The following is a 14,501-nucleotide window of genomic DNA, read 5'->3' on the forward strand; positions in this document are numbered from 1 at the left end:
TTGTTAGATAACTAAGAGGGGGTGGGGGGAATCAGTTATAACCAATTATTTTATAAGCCTTAAAACACTTTGCCACAAACTTAACTCTTTAAAATTTTAGATCTCTATCTTGGTAATTGTTGAGCTATCATTTTGCACAATGCTTAATGCCAGGAATCCTTTCAAACTCCTTTCTTGAAAAGTTAATCTGGGATCAACTCTAAGGTTCTAGATGATCTTGCAACCTAATAAATTTTTCTCAGTTGAAGATGAATGCGAATGTTCATGAGGAGGCCTTTTCTAGTTCTAAAATGATTTGGATAAGGTGTAGAATTTGCTTGTTGCTTCAAAAGAGTAAAACACACAAAAAAGAAATAAATTTTTGTATTTTTTTAATTTTAAGATGAATAGAATTTAAATATGCAACTATATGAATTCCTAATTTAACCAAGGGGTTAGTAAAGAAAATAATGAAGATAGGGTAACAAGAAGTTCAAGTAAATAACATGAAAAGTAAAATTCTAATGGACATAAGCCACAAAAACAATGCGTCTGTGAGTTAAGCTTTTGAAAAGATCAGTGGGTAACCAATGAAAAAAGGAGCAATGCTTCCTTAATTCCATTGATACAATTATGGATGGAAATTTAGTAATTGTAAGATGTTTCACTTTTCATCAAATCACAAGGCCACAAAAAGTGTTCTCATGTGAGACAAAAAGCTATGCTGAAATAATATGATGATCTCTTCTCAAACTAAATATGTCAACAAAATTTGTAGACCTATAGCAAACACCAAAATTAAAAGATCGCACAACAAAAATAATGCAATAAAACTATTGGCTCAATTACATTCCATGAACATAAATCTACAAAATGTAACACACTTAGGCAAGAATTACTACACTCCAAATGTGAACACCAACAACATATATTATTGCATCAAAATAATGGTGGCTTGGAATACACATTACATTCTTGAATTTATAAGAAATCTTCTCCTCAATTTGTGTTGAGAGTGAAAGATATCTTTATGCAATCATATGCTTCTAAACTAATAAAACAAATCTATTTATATACAAATTGACTCTCTAACTGATGCTTACTAGGACTCCATCCATATTTATATCATTAATTGGATGCATGAGCCTTTACATGTCTTAAAAAAAAGAAAACATGAGAAAATAAGAAAGAGAGAGCCTTTAGTTGATGGATTAGTGTCTAGAAGTGCCAAAAATAGAAGCTTCATCTTCATTAGGTTTCTGTCAGAGTTAAACTGCTCTCAGAATGTGTTTCCAATGCATGGAAAGCTCTAAATTTAGAACTACTAGTTAACTATTGACACACCTCTAAATTCTTAGAAGTTGTGGCAAACCTATGAAAAATAAAACTTGCGCACCTAGCACACTAGCACACTAGTGCATCTTGGAAGTAGGTTCCAAAAAATGCAAACTTTCACTGAGTGTTCACAATTGAAATTCTGGCTTCTGGGTATTGTTCCCCTTTGTACTAGAGCTATGTATGGGTATTTTCCCTTGAATGTGTAAATGATCTTAGTGACTTGAGCTGCATTTGAAAAATATAAGGCTTCATATTTGTCTTTGTTATGTCCCCTTTTCAAATAATTAAAACATAATAATCTTTGCTAAGGCAGGCAGGCCCAAGAAAGTGAAGTTTCGAAAAAAGGGGGTTAATCTTTGGAAACCGTTGGACTAATAAATGAAAATTATTATTAAAATATATTTCATTAACCTCTCTTGGACGTGAGTTACAGTTATGCACTCTTTTGAGGAGTTTTGGAGGCATTTTGGGCACATTCCAGAACTTGATTTTCGCTCATTCTTTGTTATTCTTCAGAGGCTGCCAAACCTGTGGAGAAGGAGACCCAAGAACGGGAGTTTGCAGGTTTCTAGGGAGACCCAAGAATGGGATTTTTTAGGTTTCCAAGAAGGCTAAGGATGGGAGTTTGAAGCCATTCCATGTGCATGCTCATACAGAGTTTGCCTTTGTGCTGAACAGTGTAGATTTGTGGGTTTTTGGGTGTGTTTTTTGCATGAGTTTGGTGTTTTCAGTTGAGCATTTCATATCAGTTTTGGTTGTTACTGTATTTCAGAATTTAAGCTGTTAAAATAGAGCTAAATATATGTATTGGGACGTGATTAAACTTATGAGATAGTTTATTAGTGTTTTTGTGGTGTTTTCAGGCATTTTTGTGTTAATTTCGGGAGCTCGATGAGCATAGTTTTTGTCCTACATTTGTGAGCTGTTGTGTAAAGGCTATATAGATCTAGAAATGTCATTTTGTAGGCTTTTATGCTGCTAAAATTTCTATAAAAATGTCCATTTTCAGACTTATTAATAATAGGTGAAGCTGTGAAGCTTTTGGCCCCATTTCTGGCATACCCGATTTGGGGTTTCTTGAGAAATTTGGAGGATCTTTGTGATATTAGTTGTTTGATCTTAAAGATCTGATTAAAGGTTGGAAATATCATACAAAAATTAGAAAAGGGACATTTCAGTGGTATCAGAGCCATGATCTTGCCAGCCTGAGGGTTTGTAGAAGTTTGCAGGTCAGTTTTGACAACTACCCAAATCTTGCATTTTTGACAACTACCCAGATCTTGCATGTCATAATTGATGATTGCATGTTGCTTCTAATCAGCTGCATGAAAAAATTTATGGTTGCATTCTACTTCTAATGATTTTCATGTTAGTTCTTGGTGAATTTGGTGGTTGTAGAAGTTTGCACGTCAGTTTTGACAACTACCAAGATCTTGCATGTCAGTTTTGACAACTACCCAGATCTTGCATTTTTGACAACTACCCAGATCTTGCATGTCATCATTGATGATTGTATGTTGCTTCTAATCATCTACATGAAAAAATTAATGGTTGCATGCTACTTCTAATCATTTGCATGTTAGTTCTTGGTGTTTGAAGAAGTTATATCCTATTGGGGTTACACTCTACTTTATCCAGAATGGACAGGTATAGTACAAAGTCTCAGAGGACACGATCTTGGAAAATTGATATCCAAAGTCAAAATATTAGAAAGGATGATTATTTAGACATTCGAGATAAACTTATGAAAATAAGCCATGACATGTCTAAACAGTTGATTGAGCACCACCGTATAATGAATGACATGTTGTCCGACCCAGCTAAGGTGGATAAGTTGACTGGATTTCTATTTGGTAGATTTTCTCACAGGGCAGATGACACAATTACCAAGAAATTGCATGAAGAGTTTGAGAAACCAGCTGATAGCCAGGTAGAGGTCTCAGATTCTACTCTGCCACAGGAGGTGGTGGGAAAGGATATTACACAGATTGATAGTAATGGTCAACTTGATACTCAAATTGAGACAATTGTTTACAGGTCGTCAAAGGGTGATGCCACAGGTATTAAGGATGGTATAGTTACAATAGGCAGTGACTACAGTGTAGTGGGTTCAGATGATGATTATGAGGATGTTGTCGTGCAGGATGGTGAGATACCTGGTAGAGATGAGCAGACAGTGAGCATTCATGATTTTGCTGAGAAAGAGTACCAGGCACAGTTAGATGCTTCACCACATGAGGTTGAGGTTGGTAGTACTTCACATGATTTGTCCAGCCAGCTGAAGGTGAACAAAGATAGTATTGTGAATTCATTATCTCATCATGACAAGTATGTGAAGTTAGTTGGTATTGGTCATATTACTCAGGTGAGGAGTTTTCTTGAGTTACCAGTTGATTCTAGTTTATGGATATGGACTTGAGACTGTTATATTGGCATTTGGGATTCAGTTGACTGGAGATCTTTAACACTTTTTGGTAGCTGTGTTTGTTTGGGTGCTATCATGGATTTGATTAGCAGATTACATGGTGTTGTCTTTTCTTTTACCAATATCTTACCTGATGTTGGTATTAGTTTTTATACACCGATGTTGGGCTTTGTTCATATATCCAGTCGACCATATTTGCTAGAATGTGTTGATGATCTTTCATATTTGGCAGTGTGTACAGATGAGTCCCAGGATCATATTGGCATTGATGACATCCAGGAGGCTATAGTGGGCAGTTTTGAAAACTTAGTTTCCTTGGGTGCAGAGGAGTTGGACAGCAGTGCTAATGTTTTTGATACTTTGTATGTTGATATGAGCTTTAGATTTGATTCATAGGATATGGATTGTAATACTCTAGAGACCAGTGACTTTGATTATACTCCTTTAGACAGTGCATCAAAGGAGGTTTTTAGGAGACAGTCAAGCCAGTGCCATCATGTGTCTAATCAGTTGAGAGTTAGTGACCAAGACATTACTATCACTTGCCAACATTTTGATGCTGCTCATTAGTTGTTAGCAATTTATGGATGGGGTTCTCCTACTAGTGATGAGCAGGAAGGAAGTTATCTTTCCTTGACAGAGATCCACTCTTTATGGGAGGCTATTTGGATTTTGAGACAGAATTATATGCAGTTGGTAGTCGACAGATATTATCTTATGGAGTGGGGTAGTACAGCATATGATGCATTGTTGGCCAAGGAAGATGAGGTGAGTGAGCTTACTGAGCAGCTTGAGGTGACTTCTGAGATTCTTGAGAGTACACAGTTGGCTTTCAAGGAGTCACAGTTTCATTTGGCTAAGGTGACCATGGAGTTAGAGCGACTACAGTCTTTACCTAATTCTATACAGTCACAAGCTATGGTGTTTGGTGATTTGAGGATGTCCATGGCCAAGATTGTCAGAGATAGTGGAGATGGGGATGCATCCATCCTTGTTACAAACATTGGCATATCAGGTTCATTCCCACTAGAGTCAGGTTCAGTTGAGTTGGGTGTTGTAGCAGATTGTTGTATGCGTGACATGGTGGTGGCCTCTAGTACTGATGGCACAGAGACTAGAGATGTATCAAAGATCATGTGTGATGTTGGTGAGTCGACAGTTGGCATGGTTCCTACTAGTAATACTACTCCCTTGGTGATATCTTCAGAGTTAGTAGTCAGTTCCAACATGGTTAATGATCAATTGTAGTTAGTTTCATCTGGATTACAGTCTGAGCCACTGACTAAGATTGGCACATTCTATCAGCATTACACTGTGAGTTTGATGCCTCAGGATGAGAGTTGTGACGGGCACGACATGGTGATAGGTCCTGCAGTTAATAGCTTGATAATACATGACTTAGAGCAGGAGTTTTGGAGTGATGCTTTAGCAGGTGTTGTTCTTGATTCTACTCCTTTGGCAATGACATCTCCTGACTTAGCTAGTGATCAATCACAGTGGGTTGTATCACTTGTTCATGGTGAGTTGTTGACTGAGGTTGGTTTTTTTAATCAACATTATATTGTAGGGCATGTACATCAGTTAGCAAATGATCCTTGTGTTGAGGAGTTGATGGTAGGAAAATTTGGTTTGGGTTCCATTTCTTGTTGTTTATCTTGTGATGGCTTTTCACCATCAGGGGTGCATGGGAGTTATGGTTATGAGACAGTGGCCAATGATCTATAGAGTTGTGTTGACTGCAGGAGTTGTACAGTGTGTGGATTCTCCATAATTGGTATAGTTTCATTTGAGAGCATTCACCATTGTTGCAGAGTTGGATTGTACATTCCGTATAGGCCAGTGGGATGTGTTGATGGTATTTATGGTGTTGACAGTTTGATTTGTCCACTTTACTTGGGTTCTAATGTTCTAAGAGTTTGTGTCTCATGGGTTTTTGACTGTGGTAGTGTTGATTTTGGAGTTTGGTTGAGCTATAATTGTCAGTTTGATTATGGATTCGTCTTGGTTATATTGCAGAGGATATTGCAGGAGCTTGTGTTAATTGGTAGTAGTATAGTTCATGACTACATTTGGGATCTAGGTGTATTGATTGGTTTATTGTTCAGCCATTGCTTGAGGACAAACAATGTTTGGGAGGGGAGGACTTGTCATGTCCCCTTTTCAAATAATTAAAAAATAATAATCTTTGCTAAGACAGGCAGGCCCAAGAAAGTGAAGTTTTGGAAAAAGGGGGTTAATCTTTGGAAACCGTTGGACTAATAAATGAAAATTATTATTAAAATATGTTTCATTAACCTCTCTTGGATGTGAGTTACAGTTATGCCTTCTTTTAAGGGGTTTTGGAGGCATTTTGGGCACATTCCAGAACTTGATTTTCGCTCATTCTTTGTTATTCTTCAGAGGCTGCCAAACCTGTGGAGAAGGAGACCCAAGAATGAGAGTTTTCAGGTTTCTAGGGAGACCCAAGAATGGGATTTTGAAGCCATTCCATGTGCATGCTCATACAGAGTTTGCCTTTGTGCTGAACAGTGTAGATTTGTGGGTTTTTGGGTGTGTTTTTTGCATGAGTTTGGTGTTTTCAATTGAGCATTTCATATCAGTTTTGGTTGCTGCTGTATTTTAGACTTTAAGTTGTTAAAATAGAGTTAAATATATGTATTGGGACGTGATTAAACGTTTGAGATAGTTTATTAGTGTTTTTGTGGTGTTTTCGGGCATTTTTGTGTTAATTTCAGGAGCCCGATGAGCATAGTTTTTGTCCTACATTTGTGAGCTGTTGTGTAAAGGCTATATAGATCTGGAAATGTCATTTTGTAGGCTGTTATGCTGCTGAAATTTCTATAAAAATGTCCATTTTCAGATTTATTAATAATAGGTGAAGCTGTGAAGCTTTTGGCCCCATTTCTGGCATACCCAATTTGGGGTTTCTTGAGAAATTTGGAGGATATTTGTGATATTAGTTGTTTGATCTTAAAGATCTGATTAAAGGTTGGAAATATCATACAAAAATCAGAAAAGGGACATTTCAATCTTTCACCTTTTGCCTATAGTTGCCAACCTCAATACAAGTCTCCACAAAATCTTTGAGTTTCACATCCAACTCTAATAGTGCCTCTTTTGTTCTAAATGCTTGCCTAATGTCATCATCATTAGCAACCTTTTCAAAAAAAAAATAGAATTTCTTGACTACTACCTCTACAACTAATAACTTCTCCCCAGAATCATCCTCAAAAATGTCTAAACATGCATCACTATAATGCTTCTCAACTTCCAAAATTTTCTCTTGGGTTTGATCCTTGAGCCTATGAATATCTGCATGTAATGTCTCCATTACTTTATTACCATCTGCAATCTTTTCAATCGAATCATCAATCTTGTCCAACTCCTTAGTGGTATACCTCCATCAACATCCAATACCTTTTTCCTTGTATAGACTATAATGCTTGCAAATCTTTGCCATAGGTATGCACTTCATCCATCATACCAAAATCTTGATTCAAAATGGCCACAAGCCTATCTGCATTCTCCTACATAATGTGTAACAACTTTAGATTTCTTTGAATTATCTATACACCCTTTTTCCTCAAAACTTTTTCTCCACTACTAAAAAGCTCTCAAAAATGGGTCCAACTATACCGTACCCTTATCCCTTCTCTCCATTGACATATTCAAAGTCTCCTTGGGATGTTCAAGATCAAAGGGACTAAAAAATTCACTTAGATATCCTTTTAGGATCTCATTTTTTCATCAAAGTTTTATCAATTCCACCCCATCCTATTCTAGGCTCTTGAATACCTCTTTTATTCTTGTTGTAACCATCAGCTTAGTAGTATGCAAGGTAGGTTTCCCAAGCATAACCTCCTTGATCTGATAATCTTGTGGAGTCAATTCTTCAATGTTTGAATGTAGAGGAGGGATAACCATGTGAACAAACAAGTCTTGGCTCTAATCACTCATGATGAAGGCTAATGCCCATGCATCTTTTGGGGTTGATTCAGGCCTCCTTAGGACTTTGATCAATTCCATCCTATCCTCTTCCTTAGTGGTGAATTGTTTCTTCTTATTTCTTATTAATTCTTTCCTCAACCACCTTAGGATATGATCCAATGGAGATTTTCCTTTTGAGGATGAAGGAGTCTTCTTCGATATGTCCTTTCCCTTATCTCCCCTTTCTAGAGTCCCCTCCTTTTGTATGAGATTTCTACTAGGAGTCTTTGTGTTTGTAGAGTCCATAGTCCTTACCTTGATGTCTGATGAAGTTTGTTGAGTTTGTTCACTTATTTGCCCTTCTTTTAACACTTCCTCGATGGATGCTTTTCGTGGCTCTTCCTCTTTCTCTACCTGAACCTGTTCTCCTTCAGTTCTTGGAGGTAGAGGGGTAGCTGATCGCTTGTCTACATAGAATGTGACTTGTACTGTAGATGATGGAACTACCTTAGGTCCTTGTGATTTGGGTGGTAGCTGACTCCAATCCTCCTGTTGAGGTTGAGTAGTTGGAGTGTCTCTAATCTTATCCCCAACCAATTTAGTACCCATAGGCATGAAATCAAAATCTAGCATCTTAAAGACATTAGTGCCCTCCACATCTTGCTCATCTATCCACTATTGCATTTCATCTTCTAATGTTTTAGTTTAAATGGGTTGATCAGGAATAGATGGCAGTGTGATTTTGAAGCTTCTTCTCCTTTCTAACTCTATAGCTCTTACAAGATGGGTCCTCTAGCTCAAAGGTAAATTATCCTCTTTTTCCTCATCATCCTCTTCTTCTTCTTCTTCTTTTGAAATAGGTTTGAGGATTGATGGGAAAGGAATCACTTTCCTAGTGTCCTTTTGTCTCCTTTTTATCACAGTCTTGATCTTTCTCTTCTTAGGTACAAAGGGGGAGGCTTGTACTTCTTGTGAAGGAACTTCTTGTATTTCAATCTTAGCTTCTCCTTGGCCTTGTTTAGTTGGTGGCACTTGAGGATCATCTTGAGCTTGTGTGGCTTTGACATTCTCCAGATCTTCTACATTTTCTTCTTCTAGTTTGACCTATTGAGGAGAAGTTCTCTTCTTCTTTCCTTTACCTTTACATTTCTAAGTCCTATAATACCCAATTGGTCTATCAAGTTGGTGTACTATTTTTAGTCTTACTGGTGACTAGGCTATAAATGTAGGCATTGTGACCTTAGCTCCTCAAACATTAGTTGGGAAAGCTTGAGCATGAAGGAACACTGTTTGAGGAATTGGATCAAGTTTGAAAGGTCTCTTGATCCAATCCTTTGTCAATTTGATGATGTGCCTTGCCTTGTGATTAATGTCCAAGTTCTCTTCTTTGTCAATCTCAACATTCATAATAGGTCTATCACCAATCTTGTCCCTATTGAACAATGGATTAAGTAGATCCTTTGTATCTTGTTGCATAATATTATTTGGAATCTTCACCTTTAAAGTACTTTATGCTAGATATAGAGTTATCCTATAGTAATCCCTTATGCGGATATCAGAGTCATCTATTGTGTTCATCCAATGATCCTCATGCTAAAATGTCTTACCAACTAGATGTTGCACTATTCCAATATTATTAGAGTAAAGCCAAGGAGAATTATATTCTTCTAAGGAATATTGATCCCATTCACACTCGAAAGATGAAATATCTTGTCTTTGCACCACATTGAAAGGTCCTATAGTAATAGGCCATATCCAAAAAAAAATTGATGCTCCCTAACTTTTTCTTATGCAAACAAGAGTTGTCGAGTGATCTCTAGTAGAATGAGTCTCTCCCTAGGATACCTAGGGAGTTTTTTAGGGTTGATAGTTGTACTTGCTACCATCAAATATGTAAATGTTTAGAACTAGATGTAGTAGGCTCCAACCTCTAATATTTTAGCAACTACCTCTTCTGGCATCATTTTTGTATAACCCCCCTCTATGAATCGAATTATTGTGAATATAAAAGCATCATTAAGAATCCTATATTCCTTTCTTTTCTCTGAAAACCTCTTCTTTACTAGATAAGGATATACAATGTAGGTCCATGTGTTTGCATTCTACATGCTACCCTTCTTATAGAACCCTAGATAATCTGTTACCCTTGCGGTTAACAAGTACACCAAGTATAATGTCATGTAATTTTTTTTAAAATTCTTTATTGCCAACAGCTACTCACCTAAGTTCTCACTAAGAATGGAAACCCAATCAATTGACATCTTCATCATCTTGATAGTCTCAATGAAATGGACCATCCATATGTTCAAATTTCTAGAAGTGAGAAAACCCATGTCTCTACTCAAGAGTATGATTGAATATCCAATATCTTCCTTCATATTTTCTCTTGTCATGTTGACTTTACTTGCTTTCCACCCTAGAGGAGTCTTCTTGATGAGGTATGATGATTGTATAATTTTAGAAGCTTCATCAATATGTTCCCTATACAATCTCTTAGCTTGGTGATAAGTCAATCTAATTAATTGATCCACCTTTGGAAGATGGAACACTTCCTATATATTTTTGGGTTGGAGATCTAGGATGATATCTCTAGTTATGCTCTTTATGACCCTTTCTTTGGGAACATATTTCTCTGCTAGTGTCATGACCAATTCTAAGGACTACACTAAAACTAGATGTGATGCTGCATTATCTAGTCTAGAAAAAATAATAGTGGATATCATCAATGATCTTTCTATGGGTTTATTTCACAATGTCAGGAATGTGCCCAAATCTATGTGACCTAATTTAGTGTCTTGGATCTTTGAATAGTCATCTTGAAACCATGACTTGGTTGGAACACCTTGAAACTTGAATACTATGGGCTTTGGTACCATCTTTGCAGCAAGGGACGATGATGATGAAGCCATTGAATCTACACAAAAAGAATGTGTATTAGTCTAAAGTTGAAGAAAAATCAATAAATCTAAACCCTATCATAGACACGAACAAAATGAAAAGCCCTAATCTTCCCAAAAAATCAAAAAACCTTATTTTACCCCTTGAATGAAATAAAAAGGTGCACCTAGCACACCTAGTAGGTGTTCCTAGTGCACCTTCTACCATTTCAAAATATGGGGTGTGCAACAGTGCACCTCATGGCATGTGCTGATGTGCTCCTTAAATGAGATTTTATTTAATGTTTTAAAAGCTTTTAAATTTTTTTTAGCAAAAAAATGGTGTGCAGTAGTGCACCTAGGTAGGTGCACTATTGCTCGCCTTATTTAAGGTTTAATATTTTGTTTTTTTGTCTTTGAGTGCAAGTGTAGGAAGTGGAGGAGGCACACCTTAATAGGTGTAGTTCTACACAATGAAAGCTCTTTGGAATGTAAATGGAGGGATAGAAGGGAGGGTCCCTAGGTTATATAAACCTAGGGTCCTAAGCACCCTATGGTGCTGTGTAGCTATGCAGATGCACTGTTGAGCATCACCAAGGGTGATACCCTTGCTTGAGGACTTAGGCACACTAGCACATCTAGTTAGGTGTGTTGGTGCACCGTTTTATTTTGCAAAATGACATCTCTCTATAAAATTTGATTTCCAAAAATTGGGTTTTCTAGTTGGGACCTTGATTTGACCAAGGACACTAGACAAAAGACTCAAACCCTAGATTAGGGTTCTGAAAAGCCAAAAAAATAAACTAGGGGATCCCCATTACTAGTAGAAATGGGACATGCATTGTGAAATGACAATAGTGACTAGATTGAATATTCAACTTAATTAGTCAATAAAATTTTAATTTCATATATAGAGGATGAAAATAAAATTCCTTGTGTATAATGAGTTATAACAATAAATAATAAACTTGAAATAACATGCAACACAAAATAATCCACACAAATGTGACACAAGTATTTGTTGGAATGATTAGAATAAGTGAGTTGGGGAGGGGGGTGAATCAATTATCCTTAGGTCCAAATGTACCAATTCATCTTTTAACAACTTCAAACAACTTATTCAAGCTCATAATTTCACATAGAAATATAGTAATTCATCAATAATCTAACTTATTCATCCAACACTTAGCTATTTTTTTAGGATATGTTGAATAACGTAAACATATAATGGTAAATAACATGAAACATGAAAAGAAAATTCACACAAGTATGACACTGGGATATAACATGGAAACCCAATTTGGGAAAACTACCAAGTAACATGCTAGAACTTTTCACTCTTCTGAAGTGAGCTTAGTTAAGAGCCAACCCAATTAAAGGTTACAAAATATATTGTTAGGTGTGATCCTGTTAAAAGATTTAATCACCCTGTTATGATTGGCCTTGTTAGAAGTATTTAGAATGCCCCATTAGAATGTCACCTTGACTAAAGGATTTATAATATGATAGTTCGATCAACCTTGATTAAAGGATTTTACTTCCACAATGGTTAGAAAATAACAACTAGCTTTGATCTAATAAAATACAACTCACTTTGCAAGTTTAGATCTCCATTCCACTCATTCCTAGTTCATTCATTGGACTTCATCACATACTCTATATATCATCTATTTTTTAGTACTTCAAGCAATCCCTCTTCACTAACTTCTCACTTTTTCGCTTGAAACTCTTTTCTTCACTTGTTCTTCAAAAAATTTCAATTCCAACAACCAACAACCAACTCTTTTGCCTTCTTAAATAGATGGGTTTATCTTTTACTTCTTAAACATAATCGTAGATCTTAGGGTTTTATTAGATTCATTGAATCTATCCAACATTTTTTCCTTTTTCTTCTTTGTTGAAACTTTTGGAAACCTCTCATTTAATCCTCACCTTAAATTTCTTAAAAAACTCAATTTATGTATTAAATATGCTAGCTCATTAATCCTTATCGTTTATGAATTTTGACTCACAAATTTTGATTCTTTTAGAAACTATTTTTTTCTAATACTTTGTCATCACTATTTTCTTCAACTCGGTCATCATTGATCTATCTTTCTCTACTTAGACTGGTTCTCTTGGAAATCGTTGTGCTTGGTCAATACTACAATTTTTTCTTCATCTTGCTCATCCATTACCATCACTCAGCTACTACTATTTTTCTTAGCTATTACTTAAGTTCCTTAATATTCTACTTTAACTTCTTTATTGACCTAGTAACTTGTCACTCAGTCAAGATTAGCGTTTTACTTAACATCTTGATTTCTTCTATCACTTCAACTCATTTTTCATCTCCACTTCATACAATGATAAAACAACACATTATCTTGTCAAATACTAATTGATCAAGTGACCATTATAATTCCATCATACTTACTCCTCTTTACTCAAAAAATTTACTAATTCACCTTGTTATCTTCTCTTTCAAATCTTCTTCATCAATCAACTAATATGGCACTCTAGACTATTATCAAATGAGTAAGGTTTGACATCAATGAAAATATATAATTTTTTCTAATTGTAGTTTCCAACAATCTCCCTCTTTGGTATTTATGGCAACACCTTTAGTTACCATGCAATGGAAAAAGTGTTCTGTTTTGTTTTTATTATTAACTCCCTTTGTATTCACTATATCACATCTTCATTAATATCCTTAGTATCATTTTGATTATCATCCATTCAATGTGTGATATGCTATCTCTCTTCTTCTTTACACTTCCTTTACACTTCTCCCTCTATGATACCAATTCTGATTCTTTAATGTAATACCAATTGTAATGAATCCCTCTTTTACATATCTCTCATGATCGTAGCTTAGCCCATATCTCTCTCACACATCTTTAGATATTGGATGGTATGCTGACGTACTTCACCAGTGATTTTTTTAGTGGTGAATCTTTGCCAATTGGTTATTCTGTCTCTTTGAGAAGTCACAATTTGGCTAATAAAACCTACACATGGGGTCAACTATGTCGCTGAGAAATTAAATAATTTGAGTTAAAATCCAAGGCTAATTGCTCATTAGTTTACACATAATTGGTCCAAATCCCAATTCAATCACCAATGTAATCTACATCAAGAACATAATTATTTTTAAAAAATTGCTAGCATTTCCTTGATGTTTTCTTATTGGACAATGTTATTTTGCCTTTAAAATAAAATAATATTTTCCCTCGAGTTGAGCATCACTTACCATTTTACTAACGTGTGTCTCCAACTATCACTGTTTAGCTAACTACTTTATGTTTTGGTCTTTGGGACATGTCCTAATTCTGGGAAGATTAAGACTTTATGGTATGTCATTTAAAACTAGACCCAAAATAGAGTTGAAGCCATTGATCTATATTACATCAATGGTCCAAATTAGTTCCTTTCACCATAAAAATGATAACATTAAACATGATGACAACCAAGTTGGAAATAAAAAAGGGAACATTATTAATTAAATTTTAATGGATTGGCATACTACAAGTACATTGTACAGTGTACACTTGGCATGTGGGCCATGGACCACTTGCGACTCTATAAATTCACCAAAACTTTACATAATCTCTCTTTGGAAATTGACATATTATCAAATTATATTAATATTTTGTGTTATATGAAATGATTAATTTGCCTCTTACATTACAAAGATGTTTATGATCAACAAAATAAATCACCTACATTTTAATGCATACCAAAAAAAATTAATTAATTTTCCATAGTTATTATTAAATTTTCATACAAAAAAGAAAATTTTTCCAATAGAAAATAATTTTCTCCCTTGCCTCGAATGAAAAAATTGCCCTTGATTAGAAAATTTTCCTACATATTTAATGTTGAATTCGCTAGCATTTTACATATTTTTCTTGGGTGGGGTTTCTTAAAGCTATCCTTGTACTTCACCCTCTTTGACAAAATGCCAATGACATCAT

Source organism: Cupressus sempervirens, chromosome 3 (genome assembly GCF_028749045.1).
Source record: "Cupressus sempervirens isolate cs-2001-9-10 chromosome 3, ASM2874904v1, whole genome shotgun sequence".
Lineage (NCBI taxonomy): Eukaryota > Viridiplantae > Streptophyta > Pinopsida > Cupressales > Cupressaceae > Cupressus > Cupressus sempervirens.